The following is a 21,199-nucleotide window of genomic DNA, read 5'->3' on the forward strand; positions in this document are numbered from 1 at the left end:
CACTGGCTTAGGGGCCCAATTGTCATTAGGATCTCTAAGAACACTCTACTCCTTATTGAGAAACCAAGTCATTTAGTATATTTTTCCTTCTTCATTCCTATTATGGTTTCCATTTACAACCCCCAAAGGCTTTATTTGGATCATTATTTAGTGTTGCAGTGCCACCCAAGAGACTTCAATGGGCGCCACTCAAGAGAGTTGGGGAACCACTCGAGATAGTTAGTAAATATGGCACTGACTTCCCTCATTCTTCATCTTACACATTCATTCCTTTTGACACTCTGTCATCCTCTGCCATATTCTTCTCTCCTTTCTTCATCCTCTCCATTACTGTTCACACCCCAGGAAGGGGACATTATGGTTTTGTGGCTTTTGCATCCATCTCCACTTGGTGTCTTGTGGCATCATCATCAGGATTCATTTGCAGCATAATCAAGCCGTTTACAGCAGATTACACCCTTTTTATCAGCCCTATATCAGATACCTGCATTTTTCTATTTTCTTCACTCCTGAAGGGCTGCCCAACAGTTGCCTATCTACAGCCACTTATGTGAAGATATCTTTATAAGATATTCTTGCATTTTTTTCTCAAGTTGGCTTCCCAACAGTCACCTTGATAGCAGCCATCATCTCAAAGAGATTTCAGCATATTCTTCATGTCTAACAACTCTTGAGAACTGCATTGCACTCCCTCTATAGAGGGCTGTCCTTAGCTTCACTGTTTAATATTTACCTTCGATATCTTATTGTGGGAGAAGTGCATTTCACTCCCTTCACTGTGTAGATTCCCTACAAGTGACACCGCGTGATTCAGAAAGGACAGTGCAGTCATCTTTAGAGCTTCGGTTTTGCTATATCAACTTGATTCACTCAGCATGATTCAGTGATTCATCATTCATCATCTTCTTCCTTTGTGTTTTGAGTTTCTCCTCTCTCTCAGTGTTTGCCATGCACACTCTTGTGTCTCTCATCACAAACCTTGCTATCTCTTTGGCTTGCTTTCACAGTAGTCATATTTTGACACCATTGAATTATATATATGGTACCCTTGTGACTAGAAACTGTAGCAACAAACACTTGCTTCTTGGACTTTCACTCAAACTTATCACATTTCGAGAAAATTGGATTATAGATACGGTACCCTTGTGACTAGAAATTGTAGCTACAAACACTTGCTTCTTGGACTTTGACTCAAACTTATCACACTTTTTCCTCAAAATGTGAACATAGATATAATACCCAAAAACCTTGAAATAAGACATATTAGGCTTTAGTGCAAAATAAGCCTCTTATGACTCGGTTGAGGATATTAATAACAGTGAACATTGCCTCGGCTCATAAACACTACGGTGTTTGCAGATGCTCCATTATTGTTTGAGCAACCTTTATTAGACTCTTATTCTTGCACTCCAAGACACAATTTTCTTGAGGAGTATTGATGTTGGCATACTCTTGATGAATCTCTCATTCTACACAAAACGGAGCCATTTTGTTGGATAGAAACTCTCTAGCTTTGTCACATTGTATTGTGTTTGGTTTCCGGCTAGGATGGTTCTCCTCAAAGATAAGCCAATCTCGAAAATGAGAGAAAACTTTTGACTTCTACTACAAAAAATATGTGTGATTCATTTTGCTAAATTCATAATCAATTAGCATGAAATAAAGACTCCCCTTAAGAGATTCATTTCTCATAGGTCCACACAAATCAATGGAAACAAGCTCATGGATTTAGTGGCCCATTGAGAAGCCTTGTTGGGAATGGAACCGAGTTCTTGTTTTCCTTGAATGTAGGATACACAAAGGGAATGGCTCAACCCAACATATAGAAAGCCACCAACAAGTTGGTCAGACAAGCCACCTTCCGAAGGTACTTGTAGTTGAGGTGGCCAACGAACTGAGCATGCCATAGCTCAGTCTTTGTCTTTGAAGGAAGAAGTAAGGATGTAAGAGTTGTGGAACTCCACATCTTGTAGAAACCGTTCTCATCGTGCGCTTAGCATACCATATACTTGGACTTGCCATCAAGAACCTAAAAAGAGTTTGCATTAAATTCCTCTATGAGGTCAAACTCACAAATTTTTCTCATTGAAAGAAGGTGATAGTCTAAGCCTATTACATAAAGAACCTCTGAAGTATGAGCACTGCCATGTCCATCCAAAATAAGCTACATATCACCTTTGCCTTGTATAGGAACCGAAAAGTTGTCACCAAATAGAGTGGCCATCAATGTTGCATTTGGTGTGGAAGACTCTATAACTTCAACATGAAGAATGCCGCTAATGAGGGAGCCACCAAGACTCTAGAGTCCTTCACAAACTTATCATTCTTTGCATTGTTCTTGTTGTTGTCGGAGTAATCTTTTTCCAATGCCCTGTCTTACCACATGTGTGACAGGAAGACTCCTTGTCCTTCTTGGCTTTATCCTCCTCCTTCTTCTTGTCCCTCCCTTTATTTTCGGAGCTTTGACCTATATGGGCCTATGACTTTGGAGGATTAACTATCTTAAGTTACTCCTCTTGATCCAATACCATAGGAACCAATTTTACACCTCGGGAAGTCCAATTCATAGATTGTGGAGTGCATTATCTGCCGAACGTGCAAGAGGCCTATACTCCTTTCATTGTTCTGGCTCTATTGAAGTTCGGAACATTCACTCATGACAAATATGGTGCAGAAGCAATCTTCTCAATAGTAGCATCCCTAGAAGCTCGAGGCTTCATATGCACTAGCTCAAGTGCCCCATTGTCACCAAGATCTCCAAGAATAGGTTGGTCCGCACTCCCCTTTGTAGGTTGAAACTCAACAAATTGAACATCATGACTTGTATCGACATCATGAGAGATTGGATCATAGATACATTACCTCTATGACTGGAACTATAGCTGACACACTTCTTGGACTTTGGCTCAAAGTTGTCACATTCCATTATTGGAATGTCAACATAGACATCACATCCAAAAACAATGAACTAAGACACATCAAGTGTTAGTACAAAATAAGCATCAAAGGGACTCATATTAGAGATGGCTGAGATGGGTGATTAGTTAAGAATATGAATGGCGATGGCAACACTTGCACCCCAAAAACACTTAAGTGTTTGTAGATGCTCCATCATCGTCTAAACCATCTTGATCAGATTCTTGTTCTTTTCTTAAGAAGTGCTAATATTGGTATACTCTTGATGAATCCCTTGCTGTGCACAAAAACGAGACATCTCACTAAAGACAAACTCTCCACCTTTATTAGGATTTGGATCTCATCTTGAAAATGAGAGAAAGCTTCTGACTTCAACTTCAAAAAATGAATCCAAGTAATCTCACTAAAATCATCAACAATTAGCATGAAATATACTCATTACTCGTAGGTACGCACATATAAGTGGGAACAAGTCCCATGGGCTCAGTAACATGTCAAGAAGCCTTGCCTCAAATGGAATCATGCCACTGTTTTCTTGGAATGTGGGATACACAAGGGGAATGGGTCACCCGAACATCTAACAAACAATGAATAAGCTAGTCATGAGCCGCATTGCGAAGGTATTGGTGCTTGAGGTGGACGAACGGAGCATACTATAGCTTGGTTTGTGTCTATGAAGGAAGAAGGAAGGATATGAGGGATGTGGAACTCTGCATCTTGTAGGCACCATTCTCCACCACTTTGACACCATTCTCCACCATTCTCCACCACTTACAGTGAGGCTAAGCCCACAAGTTTTGCTTAGTGAAAGAAGGTGGTTGCCTAAGCCCAGTACACAAGCAACCTAGTATGAGCATTGCCATTTATTGGAGTCGAAGAGCTATCATCAATCAGAATATACCCATATATATAAACCAAAGAGCTATCACCAATTAGAATATACCCATGTCGAATGGATATAGTAAAGTATCTCATTTGTAAGAGTCATATGGTAGGAAGTGTAACTATATACAATCCCCTCTCCAATTTGAGGGGCCATCATTGTTGCATCCTATGTAGAAGACTCAATAACTTCTAGATGAAGAAATGTTGCTGACGAGGAAGCTACCACTACTCCTAAGTCCTTCGTAGATTTATCCTTCTTTGCATCCTTCTTGTCCTTGTGAAGGCAATATCTCTTCCAATGATGTGTCTTATGACATGTGTCACAAGTAGACTCCTCCTCGGATTTATCATGCTTCTTCTCCTTGTTTTTCCCACTCTTTTGGGAGCTCTGTCTTGTAAGAGCCGGTGACATTGGAGGAGTGCGTCTTAAGTTGCTCCTCTTGATCCAATACCATAGGACACCTCTTAAGTCTCTAAGTGTGGCTTGAGGAAATCAAAGTCGAGTAAAAAGCACAAAACCGGGGAGGCAATTGTGACAACAAACTCACCTCTATATCTTTGGATAAAATTGCCTTATCGGCATTGTCAACTTGCATTTGCAACTGTCGGAGCTTGTTAATGAGCTCTCACATGGAGGTGGACTTGTGGGGGCTCAAAGTCCACATCTAAACCCCACAGACAAGCGCTTCATAATCGTCACCTAATTGTAAAGTTGATCCAAATCCAATCGTATCTCATGAGCATGTGCCAAAAGCTTAATGTGAGTAATTACGGCCGGTGTACATGAGAGACATAGGAACGAGAAAATGCGTGCATGAAATTTTCTCAATTTGCATGAACCTTATCCAACTATTACTTCTCCTCCTGAGAAAGAGTGGCAAAATCTTTGACCTTTGGATGGTTAATATCTTCAATCACAAGCTCAACCAGATCATAAGACTCCAAGATGGCCTCCATCATTACACACCAAATGTTGTAATTTTCTCCATCAAGCTTCTGATCTTGGGAAAGAGCTGATAGGACAAAAATCCTATGGTCCACAATGGCTTGAAACTCCAAATCAACTTCAGAAGACATGGCCTTTGAATAGCTGTGTAGGAGTTGGGTAGCCCCCTCAAACTCCAAAAAAGAAGCTTGCTAGGACTTACTTCATTTGTATAGAGAATAGATTTAAGTGATGGAAGTGATTTAAAAAAAGCAGACCCATGTCAATTTTCTCACCCCTCTCATGTAGTGCCTCCTACTGTGAGAATGAGATTGTCCACATAGAGAATGAGTAACGCGGGCCCTCACATTGAAGTGTGGATATATAAATTTGGAATCTTTGGTACCTTGAGTTCTCGTGAAGGAAAGAATCAAATTTTTAAACCCAAGAGGTTACTCAACATAGATTTCCTCTTGTAAATCACGATTTAAGAAAGAAAACTTGACATCTAGGTCATACACAAGCCATCTCCTATGGCTAATGAAGGCTATAGCAATTTGAATAGTAGCCATATAGGTTGTAGAGGCAAAGTTTTTGTTGAAGTCCACATGCGGTTGCTTTGCAAAACCTTTGGCAAGCAACCATACCTTGTGTTTATCCAAGGTGCCATCCTTGAAGTAGTTGGTCTTGAAGACCCATTTAACTACGATAAACTTTCTATGTATAGGCCATGGCCCAAACTGCTATGTGCCACTCGGCTCAATAGCCTCTAACTCTTGCTACATGGCCAACATTCATGGATGTTAGTTCTTGATTGTGCATAGCACAGATCATCAACCCATTAAATGCATTTGGTTCCTTCGAGATCACTCTGAACAATCTTGTGGGTGCTACTCCTTGAGAAGTCCATCAATCCGTGCATTATAGTGTGTATCAAATGCTTGACAAGGGGGAGGCTGATACTCCCCCCATTGGTTTACCTTTGCTAAAGTCTTTGGAACATCCAATGATGGAGAATTTGCTAGAGGAGTAATCTTCTTAATAGTAGGAGCCTCAGAAGCTGGCAGCTCCATAGAAACTAGCTAAGTGAGTTTAGTTAGATACCCTCTTGACAGTTTTTTCAAAATTCTTTGGCTTATTTTACTCACAAATTGATTGCACTAGGCTACATATGTTTTACTTGGTCTAAGATGACACAATTTAGTGGCTAGAGCACTATGGCTACAAGCTAATTCAAAGGGTGAGATATTCAAATATCTTGGGTGTGCCAACCATCACTTGGATGTCCAAGAATAGGGTGCCCCTCACCCTTCTCCACAATTGGAAACTCAAAAAACTGATAATAATGACTCTTATAGACATTGTGGGAGATTGGTGCATGAGAGTGCAATGGAAGAGAATCACGAACACGGAGAGAAAAGGAGAGGAAAAGAGAAAGCAAGAAGAGAAGAATGATCTGCATTGAACATAGAAGAAAACTGAATACAATGAAGACTGATTAGTCCTTTCACACAGTACCATGCCGGAACTTTGTGGAGCAAGCTTGTCTGCCCACTCTCGCTCGGTTCTCGGTATAGTTGGTTTTGGAGAGTGAATTGGTATTGTTGTGTTCGAAGTCATTTAAACCAATTGTTCTTTCTCTTGCAAAATGATCAAAGGCCTAGGTTTCTCGGAGAGTACCAGGCTCTAATACCATGTAAAGAATTACCCTAACATAGAAACAAAAATAACAATCATATGACAAGGCACAGACTGATAAAAGAACATAGTTAGGGTTAGGGTAACTTAGAGACAATGAACACAGTGAATAAATGAAATGATATGATTACTGAATATACAATGCTCATGCGGCAAACACACTATGCAATGAATGAATATTGAACCTCGAACTCTTGTATCTCAAGGATCAGGGTAGGGGTAATGAGCTAGAGAGTGTGTTGCACTCCGAACGAATCCCAAATCGCAGCAAGGCAGCCTCTGGATGTCGAACACCAGCAAACGCAATAGTGGATAGCTAGATCTAATGCACTCGGCAATCTAGAGAGAAAGTCTAAAAACACAAGTGAGGAGAGAGAAATACTAAAAAACACAGGTTGCAGGAGAGAGAAAATAACAAACGCAAGCAGTGGAGAGAGAAAATCTGTTGCGACAGCAAGGAGAGAGAAAGCTACAGCGACAATAGCCAGGAGAGATAAAACTATGCTGGCAGCAGCTGGGGCCTGCAAACGCAGCAATATGCTGACGTGGAAGGCTGTACGACAGCTGTGCAGGTGGTCAACAGCAGTTGCCTGTGGCTAGAAACAACAGCAAACGGGAGGTGAAGGCTGGAAACAAGCATGAGACTATAGATGTCAGCAAGGGATAGCTGAGATTGTGATGTCCTGCGCGAAAGGGGTGTGGGCAGCAAGCTGAAAACACCTGAAACCTGCAAAAATGAGATTAGGGCTGAATGGAGAGCAACATACTTATTTATAGAAAGTTTGGGCCCTCCTAAGTGGATTTGTGCTTAAGGGACACATACACTCTCTAGAAACACATTTCTTTTAAATAAACAAGGTTTATTCATTAATTAAGCATATTTTGGGGCTGTTATAGTAAAGCTAATACATTTTTAGCTCAACAATTTTCCCTATCAAGCTTTTAATCTTGGGGAAGAGTTGGTAGGATAGGAACCTTATGGTCCATGATGGTGTGAAACTCCGAATCAGCTACTTCCGAAAACATAGCCTATGAATAGCTCTACAAGAACTGGGTAGCCCTCTCTGACTCTCAAAAAGCAGCTTTCTAGGGCTTCCTTCACTCCCTGAACAAACTTTAACCGTTGGTGGCAATTAAAATCAAATATGTTCCAAAGGGTTGCAAATGTTGGGTTTGACTCGCGCCTACGCTCACAGAAGAGTGTCAGTGATCTTCAGTAGGACACTGGGGCACTTTTTACTCTCCGTACAAGAGGTTTTTTTCCCCTAGATTTATTCCCTTTATTTTATGTGCCTATGTTACACAGTTTTAGGCACTTATCGTGTTTCACACACTTCAAGTGTGAACACCCTCTTACAACCCTAAGGTTTAAGGGTTGTACTTTGTACTTCCACATACACTTCAAATTATTGCATTGGGTGTCGTGCTCTCATACTCTACACTGTCTACTCCACTCTCAGCTGAGCTTTGATCTCTTCCTACTCTCACATTTGGTATCATAGCTCAGTCTCAGCTCAGTTGACCTGAGAGCCATCGACTCCAGCTCCTCTGCCATTGTCAGCTGTTTCACCATCTCTAGCAAAACCACCAACAGGCAGGGTGCTATAGTGTCTCTCACATTTGCCAGTCTGTCTTGCTAGGCAGCACGTTCTCTGTCCTGCGTCGCCCTTCGACCCATCAGCAAGGCACCACCTTGTCCCTGCCCTTTGTCCTACGCCACCCTCTGTCTTGCACAGCCCTGTCAACAAGCATCGCACAATCCCTACTCTTTGTCTTGCGCTACCACATCAGCCTATCCCTACGCCTTGTTGCCTGCTTGCTCCAAACCTGACTGCACTGCCCTTGTGTTGCCCTTGCGTTTGGATATTGAAGACTTGCTACTCTCGCTCGAGCAGCACCGCTTGCTACTCCAACTCCCAGTGCCCGCCAGTCCAGGTCTACTCCAACCTACCAAGTTAGCACGCCAATTTTGCCAGCCACCACTAGTCCATACCGCCTTCAGTAACCTCCATGACCAGCTCAGTCCATATCAAAGGTAACAAATAAGGAAAAATTATCAATTAAGGGGCTTTTGCCTGAGCAAGCATTAGCAACTTCAATATGTGTCTAGGACACGATTACAACATGGATTTCTTGCATTTGGGCCCAACATTTTGGAGCTTTTGCAGTTAGCTCACTGATGATTGACACATGTACATCTGTGACAATCTAAAATAGACTAATTTTGAGAATTTTGGGACAAGAAATTTTGGGCTTTTGCATCTATAGTGCTGTTGAGCATTTATTGCACCTTGGACTGCGTGCATTTTAGATAGTTTTGACAGAGTGTGCTTCAATTTGCTAATTATAGCAAAATACTACCTTACTGTAATTTCTAGAAATTCTAAGATTTCTAGGTTGGTCCAGCTTGAGATATTGCTCTTTTACTCTCTGATCAACATTGTTTATCATGGCAAATCAGGGAGGTGATGTATTTACTTACGTATCCAAGGAGGATAGGTTGGATGGTAATAACTATTCACTTTGGTCCTTCATTATGAAGAATGTACTGATTGCGAAGAATGTTTGGGATTATGTCAGTGGTGAAGAAGTTCGGCTCAGAGTTGTGGCTCTTGCGACTCCTCTTCTAGGAGAACGTGGATAGCGGGCAACTCAGCCTGACCAGCCTACTCCAACTCAGCCACTTTCCCAGAGATCAGCATCACAAAAGGCATGGGATACACGAGATGCATAGGCTTTGTTGCTAATTGCATTAGCAGTTCAATGGTCTATTACCCCTCACATTCAGTCTGCAGCTTCTTCACGAGAAGTCTGGCTAAACTTGGATCAAATGTTTGTTGGAAAGAATGAGACGCGAATCTCTTTCTTAAAGAAAGAGCTTGAGACAGTGAAGATGGATGAGGGTGATTCTATGCAAGATCACCTAAATAAAATTTAGGACTTGCGTGAGCAACTTATGAATGTTGATGGGTATTACTTAGATACACATATGATATCTACTACCTTGAATTCATCGCCGCCCTCGTACTTAACCTTTCATACGGCCTTGAACCTCACTATGAGGATTTCCCCATAGCCACTTACTTTTCTTCAACTAATCAATTTTCTCTTACAGAAAGAGCAAACACGAAAGAACAGTGATGTGGATGTTATAGCCTCTTAGCAGGCTTTTATGGCACGGCAAAATGGCAAGGGTAGCCAAGTAAAGAATGCTCCGCAGAGCTCTAGGACTTTAGGAACTTCACAGGGAAATAAGAAACAAGGGGGCACACAAGCCAAGAAGGGCAAGTGCCACTATTGCAAGAAGCCAGGCCACTACATCAGTGAGTATAGGAAGCGCATAGCCAAGGAGAAGTCAGGGATGTGTGTTTCTGATGCACCTTCCACTTCTACTGAGTCAACATCCTTTGTTGCAAACAGGAACTATTATTTTTATACATGCAGTTATGACTCTTATTGGGCTAATAGAGCATTTAGCGCTACTGAGGATGCATGCACATGGTTTTTTGGCAACGGTGCTTCTAGGCACATCACATCTCGCAAAGATTTGTTTGCTTCTGTAATTGTAGCCCCAGTTGGAAAGCCTATATAGTGTGCCAATAATGCATCATCCCCTGTTAGAGGTATTGGGGAGATTATGTTGACAACCATTGATGGCTCTATTATCTGCTTGCAGGATGCCTTGTTTGTGCCAGGTATAAAGAAGAATTTTTGTTATCTATTTCCTCTTTGGCACGGTGTGGTTTGCAAGTCATCTTTGATGATGACATATGCATGGTAAGAGATAATGAACACATGACTTTGGTTTTGACTGGTACTCTATGTCATGGGTTATATGAGTTGGATGCTCTTTTAGTTGGTCGGCCTATTTAGTGTCCACTCTTACTCCTGCTATGTTACAGGCAGAGTTATGGCATGCTCGCATGGGACATGTAAATTATGGTAGCTTGATGCTTTTGTAGCATACACAGATGCTTGATGGTTTACCTCTCTTGGAGAGACCTCTTGAGCACTTATGCGAGGGTTGTATTTTGGGAAAAATGCATCGTTTTTCATTTCCCCGTGATGTTACTTTTAGAGCCACTACTAGATTATAGATTGTACACTCAGATGTATGTGGCCCTATGTAGACAAAGTCATTGGGTGGCTGTTACTACTTCGTCACTTCTATTGATGACTTTACTCATTTCTACTAGGTCTACTCTTTAGTGAAAAAGTCAGAAGTGTATGATGCATTTTTGGCTTTTCTAGCAATTGTTGAAAACCAATCTGGTTGCAGGGTGAAGAGTCTCTATTGGGACTGAGGGGGGGAATACATGTCCTCTATGTTGAATTCTTTTTTGAAGCAGAAGGGCATTGTTCATTAGTACACTACTGCTTATACTCCACGGCAAAATGGGGTTGCAGAGAGGAAGAATCGGTCACTCATGGAGATGGCCAAATGTATGCAAAAAGCAAAGAGCTTACTACATAGTTTTCGGATGGAAGTAGTTATATATACTTGCCGTGTCTTGAATAGATGCCCCACCAAGGCATTGAACAATATCACACCTTTTGAGGCTTGGAATTTCCAAAAACCTTCTGTTGGGCATTTTCATACTTTTGGGTATCTTACATATGCACACATTCCCAAGGTACTCAGGAAGAAGTTGGATAATAAGACTGTCAAATGCACTTTTATGGGGTACAATAGTCAGAGCAAAGGATATGGATTATATGATCCTGTCTCTAAAAATGTGTTTGTCAGTAGGAATATGGTTTTCGATGAAAAAGAAGAATTATCCCTTGCTGGTTTTGACACGTATCAGGCTGCTACTGATGTATTTGAAGGGCTGCTGCCCATTTCTTTCAGTGATACAGCTAGAGCTTCAACAAGCAAACTTAATGTTCAGCCAGCTGCTCCATTGGGTAATGCATAAAATCAGCCCATGGCTAATTTGAATATTCAGCATGGTGCTGAATCTGAAATTCAGCAAGAGCTTATACACAATTAGGAGGCTAGATAAATGCCTATATGGTATTTATAGACTCTGAAAGATAGTAATTTGGATGCTCCTATTGCTTGTCGTACTAGAAGGCAAGCTTGTATGCATAATGGTGCACATACCATGGAGTTTGTTATGGTAGCACATACAGTTGATGATGAGGAGCCTAAATGTTTTGAAGATGCACAACATAGTGTGCATTGGATGGCAGCAATGCAAGTTGAGTTTGATTCTATCATAAATAATCAAACATGGGATTTAGTGTCTTTGCCTATTGGAAAGAAAGCCATTGGGACAAAATGGGTGTATAAGCTGAAAAGCAATGCAGATGATCCATTGACAAATATAAAGCCAGGCTTGTGGCCAAGGACTATGCACAAAAGAAAAGCATTGACTATGAGGAGACATTGCTCCTACCTCCCGCATGACTACCATTAGGTCTATGCTTGCTTTGGCTGCCCATTATGGATGAACTGTGTATCAACTAGATATAAAGACTGCATTTTTACATGGGGAACTCCGAGAAGAAGTGCATGTACAGCAGCCCATTGGTTTTGCAGTTGAGGGATCTGAACACTTGGTCTGTAAGCTGAAAAGGATTTATATGGCTTGAAACAAGCTCCTCGAGCTTAGTATGCAAAAGATTAATGCCTTTTTACTTAGCCAAGGGTTCATAAACAACTCATCAGAGTCTACCCTTTAGGTATGTAAAGAGGGGGGGGTCCTTGCTATTCATATGTCTATATGTTGATGATCTTTTGCTTATAGGGACACATGTTGATGAGATTTCAGCATTCAAACAAAATTTATAGCAAACTTTTGAGATGTCAAATTTGGGGCCTTTGCACTATTACTTGGGCATTCAATTCATTCATGATGCTAGAGGCATTGGATTGTCACAGTCAAGATACATTGGTAAACTTCTTGAGAGGTTTGACTTGCAGGATTGCAAGCCAATCTGTACACCAATGGAACCTGGACTGAAGTTGTCATTGAATGATGATAGTGACTTGCTTGATATCCACACATATGCTCCAGTAGTTGGATGCCTTATCTACTTATGCAACACTAGGCTGGACATACAGTTTGCAATTTTAGCCCTGAGCAAATATATGCATTAGCCACGCATGTCAATTGGCAAGCTGTCAAGCGTGTTTTCCATTACTTGTAGGGTACTAGGACTCTTGGATTGCTTTATGCCAAGGGGGGACCACTACAATTACATAGTTACGGTGATTCTCATTGGGCTGGTGATCATGATTCTCATCACTCCACTAGTGGCAATTGTTTCTTTCTCAGCTCATCTTGCATCTCTTGGCTTAGCAAAAAACAATCCACTATTGCCACATCGCCATGTGAAGCTAAATACAAAGTAGCTTTCACTACCACAGTTGAATGCATATCGACGCTTGTTAACTAATCTAGATATATCTATCACGGAGCCTACTCTTTTGCTCACTGACAGTTAGAGTGCCATTGTAGTGGCACGGAACCCAATGTTTCGTGCACTCACAAAGCACATTGAGATCCATTGTCATTTTGTCAAAAAAAGGCTACATGTAGTAGATATCACCCTTGTCTATTGTCCTACCACCAATAATATGGCAGACATCTTCACCAAAGCTCTTCCTCATGACAAATTTGAAGCATTTCTCAATGCTTTAAATTTGACCTTCTTTGGTGAATGACCCTTGTATCTTGATCACTCTTCACTCTAGGGGGGTATGTTGGATTTGACTCACGCCTACGCTCATAGAGGAGTGTTGGTGATCTTGAGTAGGACACTAGGACACTTTTTACTCTCTATAGAAGAGGTTTTTTCCCCCAAATTTATTCCCTTTATTTTATGTGCCTATGTTACACAATTTTAGGCACTTATCGTGTTTCACACAGTTCGGGTGTAAACACCCTCTTACAACCTTAAGGTTTTGTAATGAAGGAGACAGGAGAGAGAGAAGGAGAGGAGAGAGAGAGAGTGCAGAAGAGAGATAAAGATTGCAGGAAGAGAGAGATGAACTGTAGAGAGAAAAGAAAGAGAGAGAAAGAAAGTAACGAGAAGAGAGAAAGACTAGGAGTAGAGAGAGAAAGACAAGAAGAGGAGAGAGAAATGGCTGGCAGCCATGGAAGGACAGGGAAGAAGGTGAAGAAGGGGAAAGGACAGATGTATATTCATCAAATGGTACCATGCCAATGTCCTTCACACATTTTATACCTAGGTTAGTGTAATACTAGGTATTTCCCTCCATTACAATCCATCCCCACTCAAAATAAAGTTTTTGTCCTCAAAAACAAAGATTGGACTTATTGGTATGGCCAGGTAGTATGGCTAGGTAGTGTGCTACAGAGTACTACTTTGTACAACGTTACAAAGGAGAATATGTGTATGGTGGAGTACAATCTCATGTGAAATTGGGGCATAGAATTGTGGATATGGTGTATATGACATGTGCAAGTTGATAGCATATGAGTTTGACCTCCAATTCTTGACAATTAGGGGCTGACAAACAGTGGACAGCATGCTATCCAAGATAGGCTTGCTGGAGAAAACTGGTCATAACTTCCTATGGGCATCTCCGATTGAGGCGTGTGACATGTCAAAACGAAGCTCGTTGAGGGTACTTTCAGCCCAGGTAGGTCATGCAAGGGTGCACTTAATGCAGGCCCAAAACTGTTCAAAAGTAGATGGCTGTCTACTGCAAAATAGGCCCAAATCGAGTCGCCTTCAGCCAAAGTTGCTGCCTCAAGGTGAGGGGACTACACCGAGGAGTGCTGATGTGGATAGAGCTCTCTTTCAACCCCCGGAATCAAATGAATAACCTACATGGTAAGCATCACCAACTGCATGTCATCCATAAAAATGTGGGTCTTAGCACTGCCACCGGGATCAAAAGGAAAGTGGTGATCCCTTCCATGCAGTGGATTATCATTCATGAGTGAAGTTGGAATGATCATGACTGTTGACTTTTGCATCAAGTCTCTGATGAGCATCATATGATTAAACCTGGTATTTGCATGGATGCTGTTGAAAATATACAATGCTGAACACTTTGAAAATTTTCTTGCATCATTCCCGATGTGTTGCATGTCTATGATCCCACCATTCTTGGCAATTACCAAGCATACAAATGCAACATCCTTGGACTGAAGGGTCTCCTCATGGGGCTGTAGTGGAATGTCCACTTGATCAGCGATCTGCTCATGATCTTCATGATCCACTATGTCATCCGCTTGTTCGTCTTCCTCTTCATTGTTCTCGTCATCCAGAAACTCTAAAACAATTGCTAGTTTAGCATTCCTTTTCCTGCATGTATCCTTGTGATTGGAGGACATAGGCTCAGCACATCGGTAGCATAGCCCTTGAGCATGCAATTGTCTTATATCAGCATGGGTGAGAATCTTTCCTCGAGTAACATCATGCTATCCCCAATGATGCTCATGCTGCTCACGTACATAAGCATGTTGCTCATAGGAACCATGTTGTTGTCCAAAGGGACAATGTGGTTGAGCATATGCATTTTCTTCCACTGATGTTTGCTGCTCACGTACATAAGCATGCTGCTCATAGGAACCATGTTGTTGTCCATAGGGACAATGTGGTTGAGTATATGCATTTGCTTCCACTGATGTAAATCTTGCTCTCTTCTCTATTTTCGCTTCTTCAATTGCAAGTAATTGATCAAATTTGTCGAAAAGTGTGGCAAATTTGGCATTGAGATTTTTCCACCCCAATATGTCTTCACGGTATGTCTCAGCACAAGTAGTTGCATTGCAATTTTCATACATGCTGTCTACTAATATTGCTCACTGTTGCTTTAAACTTCAGGCCACGTAAGCAACTGTTGCCCACTACTGCTTCAAGCCTCAGAACTGCTACTCTGCTGAATCTGCTACTGCTACTAGTATGTCTACAACTAGTGTTGATGGAACCAAGACTGAAATCTAGAGTATTCCACTGCTACCACTTGCATTCCACTGCATTCTTTGCCACTTGCGCTGCTACTGTTACCCTTGTATGATAGGTAAGCCATGATTAGGCAAAGAACCTGAAATCTACCAAGCTAACGAGCTTTCCAATGTTTGTAAACAGTACCACAAGCATCTTGTCTGGAAGATACTATGGCAGATCAAGCAAATAAAGAAGGAACTGCAGTTCACAGCCCAGTAAGTCCTGGAAAGGAGCCTGAAATCAATTCTCACACTCTGGAACAATATTGCTATGATCAAGCCCTGAATTCAGTTGCGAGCAAGGCATTTGTCTCAATACAATCATCCAAATCCCAACCTTCTAGACCAGTCACAGAATGTTTCTATAAATGCTCCCTACCAAAAAGGGTCTGAAATCAACTCTTTATTCCAGTCTGCACTTTACAATGCACTGAACTGAAGTCTGCACCTTGGCTTGAGGCAACTGGCAAGTATCATGATATGAAGTTCATGTCGCAGAAGCTCCTCTACTAGTCCATTGTCTTCAAGCAAAGAAGGCTCAGGAAGCTGTCAACATCATCGATGCACGGGAGACCACCTAGTGTTGGATCAAAAAGTAGGTATGGCACAGTCTCAAGGTGCAGTTGGTGCTATTGCTGGGGCACTAAAGCCACACGTAAGATCTCGAAGAGGTCAAGCAACTGATCCCGACAGTATTGCTGAGCGGCTCCGGTAGGAAAGGATAGCAGAACGAATGAAGGCGCTTCAACAGTTGTTTCCGAATTCTAATAAGACTGACAAGGCATCAATGCTTGATGAAATTATTGAGTATGTCAAGTTTCTGCAACTGCAAGTGAAGGTCCTTAGTATGAGCAGGCTGCACCACTTGTTGCAGATCTACCTGCTGAGGGAAAGAACACATTGGTAGCGGCCGCATTGGGCCAAAACTTAGGGCCTTCTCAAGATGCCATGGCAATTTCAACTTGGAAAGCCCCTCACAGTGCCATTGCTAATGCAGCAGTGCCCGCATCAGAAAGCCATGATGGTGTGTTTAAGACTATGGTGGGGCAATCAGTTTCGCTTCCCAAGTTGCTGATGGACACACCAATAACTTTGCCAGGAAGCACCAATGGATGTTTTAGCTTGAGAGAGTTCAATGTTCAAGAGAACTCTAATCATGCTCAGCCAATGTGCTGTGGGAACCAGCTTATGGAGTATTCAACTGAATCAGAAAGCCCTGGTCATGTGTTTAAGACTGCAGCTGGGCGATCGGTTTCACTTTCCAAGTTGGCAATGGACACACCAATAGCTTTGCCAGGAGGCACCAATGGATATTCTAGCTTGAGACAATTCAATGTTCAAGAGAACTCCAATGTTATTCAGCCAATGTGCTATGGGAAGCAGCTTATGGAGTTTTCAATTGAATCAAAAAGCCATGGTCATGCCTTTAAGACTGTGTCTGGGGAATTGCTTTCGCTTCCCAAGTTACCGCTAGACACACCAGTAGCTTTGCCAGGAGGCACAAATGAATGTTCTAGCTTGAGCCAATCCAATGCTGAAGAGAACTCAAATGTAACAAAGCCAATAGGCCATTTCCAAGACAATGGTGATGATTTGAGGTCATCAGATCATCAGATGCCGAGCATGCCAGATGAAACTGTGGGTAGCCAGATACAAGGACTTGCCAATGAGGGCTTTAGGGAGGATGCAAGTGTTCCGAACACAGACTTCAAACGTATCAGAACCACGTAGTAATTTTATGGAGTTGTGATCTTTAGATGATTAGACCATTGAGTCTTCTCCCTCTGCATCTTTGGGAGCTCAGTTTGAAGATACTAACGAAGTTGGTCATCCATTGGGACTGGTAGAGTCTTCAAGATTATCATCACAGCCTTCTTCACACACAGCAACCTTGGTGAACTAGGTTAGTAGTGCTATTGTGTATACAGGACATCACTATGTTGAGATTCCACATGATGTGGAGGAACTAGATGATGGCTTTGGTGTTGAAGCTGATGAAATACCTCTAGACAATGTGACTTCTTCAACATATATGGATTCTGTCTCAGCAGCTTCTATAAAGCTGCAAGACTTGAGTCTTCGTGATGAACCGGTTATAATCCCAGACCATTTGAGAGTTTTAGATGCAGATTGTACTAAACTGAGCTTTGGAATCTTTGAGTCAGGTGTGGAGGGCCTTTCTGTGAGCTTTGCATCCGAAAGTAAAAGCCCTTCGTTTTCTGTTGGTGAAGTTATAGTTGATAATGAATCAGTACCCCCGAGTGAAGCTGCCACATTGAGATCAGCTAGTTTAGCCCGCAGTTCTGGTACCCAGGCTGACCTACCAGTCACAGTGAGCAATCTTGAATCACCTTGCAAGTCAGAGTCAAGAAAGCCAGTACTTAAGTGAAGATTCCCGGGTTCAAGATGTTACTCATCTATCCAGTGTTTTGCAACCATATTTAGACCTTGCTACAACCTATTACAGTGGTAGGGAGTGGTACTGCAGACGCGATAGACGCCATAGCTCGGGGGGTAGAGGACCTTGAAGGGAGTTGTTGAAGAGGCTGAGGTGTGACAGGAAGGGGATGTTCCATGGAAACACTGTGAGAAGCTCAAGAAGAAGCACACCAGAACTGTAAAGTGCTTGTTCACTACCAAGAGCAGATGATCCAATGGTTGGATCGCAACCAGCTAGCTCGTTCCGAGGATTTTGATGACCAGATGAAGGGGCTAGAGAGCATGTGCATGCGTGTTTGAAGACCTTGACAACGAGCTGAGTGCCATCTGGAAAGAAGGATCTGTAATCGAACTTCTCCGCCTGGTCTCTCCTCTACAGTAGCTTGATCTCTGGTGGACTTGCTAGCAGTTTGAGTGTTTTGACAGTCGTAGATGGATCAAGCCTTACAGATAATGCTGTTGCTAGCAAGAATCCAATACTAGAAGGAAGTAAGGAAAAGATCAAAGAGAGCACTGTTGAGAAGTCATCATCTGATGCATCCTCCGACAGTGAGGATGAAGATAAGGGTCCAACAAAAGATGAGCGCGTGGCTCAATTCAAGGAAATGCTGAAAGAGAAAGGCGTACCTTACAACGCCAAATATCTGGACCTCGTTGATAAGCCCGACTGGTTTCTTGAAATCAACCCTGAAGGGAAGGTGCCCTCAAAATTGAAGACGGTTTACCATTTTGTCTCCTTGCCTCGAGATTCAACTGAGCCTCTTGCCATAACTTGTGTGGAGTCCAAGAAAGTTGCCAGCAGCTTGTAGTACTCCATTAATTTTCCTTACAGCTCCTGTACCTGTTTGACTAGGGTTTCTCTTTCTTTTTTTTTTCTTTTTTTGAAAACTATAACTAGATGTGAGGAAGGAGAGAGAAGACTAGATCAAAGACTGAAGCTCTGATACCACTGTAATGAAGGAGACAGGAGAGAGAGGAGAGGAGAGAGAGAGTGTAGAAGAGAGATAAAGACTGTAGGAAGAGAGAGAAGAACTGTAGAGAGAAGAGAAAGAGAGAGAAAGTGACGAGGAGAGAGAAATACTAGGAGTAGAGAGAGAAAGACAAGAAGAGGAGAGAGAAATGGCTGGCAACCATGGAAGAACAGGGAAGAAGGTGAAGAAGGGGAAAGGACAGATGTATATTCATCAAATGGTACCATGCCAATGTCCTTCACACATTTTATACCTAGGTTAGTGTGATACTAGGTATTTCCCTCCATTACAATCCATCCCCACTCAAAATAAAGTTCCTCTCCTTCTCTCTCTCCTGTCTCCTTCATTACAGTGGTATGAGAGCACTGTAATGAAGGAGACAGGAGAGAGAGAAGGAGAGGAGAGAGAGAGTGCAGAAGAGAGATAAAGACTACAGGAAGAGAGAGAAGAACTGTAGAGAGAAGAGAAAGAGAGAGAAAGAGGGTGACGAAGAGAGAGAAAGACTAGGAGTAGAGAGAGAGAGACAAGAAGAGGAGAGAGAAATGGTTGGTAGCCATGGAAGGACAGGGAAGAAGGTGAAAGGACAGATGTATATTTATCAAATAGTACCATGCCAATGTCCTTCACACATTTTATACCTAGGTTAGTGTGATACTAGGTAGTTCCCTCCATTACAGGTTTAAGGGTTGTACTTTGTATTTACACATACACTTCAAATTATTGCATTGGGTGTCATGCTCTCACTCTACAATGTCTACTTCACTCTCACCTGAGCTTCGATCTCTTCCTGCTCTCACAACAAACACAACCTTTCTCCTACTTTGACAGTTGTTCATACTCATAAAAACAACAAACAAGCCTCCTTTCCTTCCCATCTATGCTCATTCAAGCCTTCTGTAGATGCGCATCCCTCTTGCTTGCACTCAGACCATGAAAACAAATTTTTTGTTGTCATGCTGAAATCTCCACTTTAAGTCTGCGATCAGCCCCTTAATGCTACTTTGATTCCATGTTAGAGTGTTGCAATGCAGAAGTGTATGATGTATTGAACAATAACTCTAAACACAGAGACACACACACAGAGAGAGAGAGAGAGAGAGAGAGAGAGAGAGAGAGAGAGAGAGATTATTGCCTACATAAGGCCAATGTGGCCTATGAGATAAAATCCAAAATATATCTATGTCTAATGTCATCTCATCACTAAGGTGAAGATAACATTAAAATAAGTAAGTGGCCTATGAAAAATTGATAAGAAATAACTTTATGATGGGACTATGCTAGAGTAAAACTGTATCTAATGTTGTCTCATCAGTAGAAAGAAAATGAAACCCAAATCTGGCAGAACTATGTACAAAAAAATGTGGTGGGGACTGATAATGGCTTGGATTTGCGGTTGTGGTGCGGTCTCCTTAGATTTGGTCCTGGTAGACGGGATCATCGTGCTCAATGAAGTGAAATGGCTCTATCCAATGTGGCTCCACAGCATGGAATGGGAGGTGTCTAGCAGGGTGACTCTGTCTCCGCAAGGCTAGTAGTGTTAGTAGCATCGGATCTGTGAAAAAGATCTATCATTGCTCTTTGTGTGGGTCCCTTTGGGTGAGCTAGTATCCTACCTCGCAGCAGTGCTATGCAGCACCTCTGGAGCTCAAGGAGGAAAAGACCTAGGTGGCTTTGGTCCTCATACTCCATGACATAACAACGAGGTCCAAAACCATCACAGAAGAGGGAGTGGTACCGTCCTCGCATGTCATAGTATATATTGTACATCTATGTATGTAATGTTCTTCTGTCTCCAGCCCTCGGCTACAAAGCTGGGAAGTCCTATCCTCCACTAGTGTATCTATCCATCTACCGGTCTCCATCTATAGCCCATGAGAGGAGGTATGAATCTATCCAATAGTAGTCCGTATGTTGTGGGAGAGATGGGTGTCCATGTATGCTGGTCGAATAGTGAATCCATCATCAAATTGTGCATGGGATTGGAGGTTCATTATATTTTGTTATTTGCAATAGGGAGGTCTTTGGTGTGCCAATATACCTTTGCATTTGGCAGGTCCAATGGGCTTGGTTAAAACACTTGATCAAGAAGGTTTCTTATAACTCAAAACGGGCAAACATGTTTAGAGCACTAGGCTAGATAATGAACATGTGAAGCCAAGTGCACACCAATAACGTGAATACAAAGCAAGAAGCTAGAGATCTAGTGGATGACTTTTTACATAGGTACATGGAGGAGGAGGACTTCGATAAGTACTTTAAGGACCAGTGGATGGCATCAATAGGTAATGATTTATGACCTAGTTAATTCTTTTCCCTCTCTTATTTGCCTAATTTTATTGTTTACTTTCCAAGGAATGTGGATTCAAGCAGCTCGGAATTTGCCACACTCAAATCAAGAGACAAATGGTAGCATCAAGTCCTATCATTGGATTCTA

Source organism: Lygodium microphyllum, chromosome 11 (genome assembly GCF_053477565.2).
Source record: "Lygodium microphyllum isolate KBCC chromosome 11, Lygodium_microphyllum_v1.1.10, whole genome shotgun sequence".
Taxonomy (NCBI): Eukaryota; Viridiplantae; Streptophyta; class Polypodiopsida; order Schizaeales; family Lygodiaceae; genus Lygodium; species Lygodium microphyllum.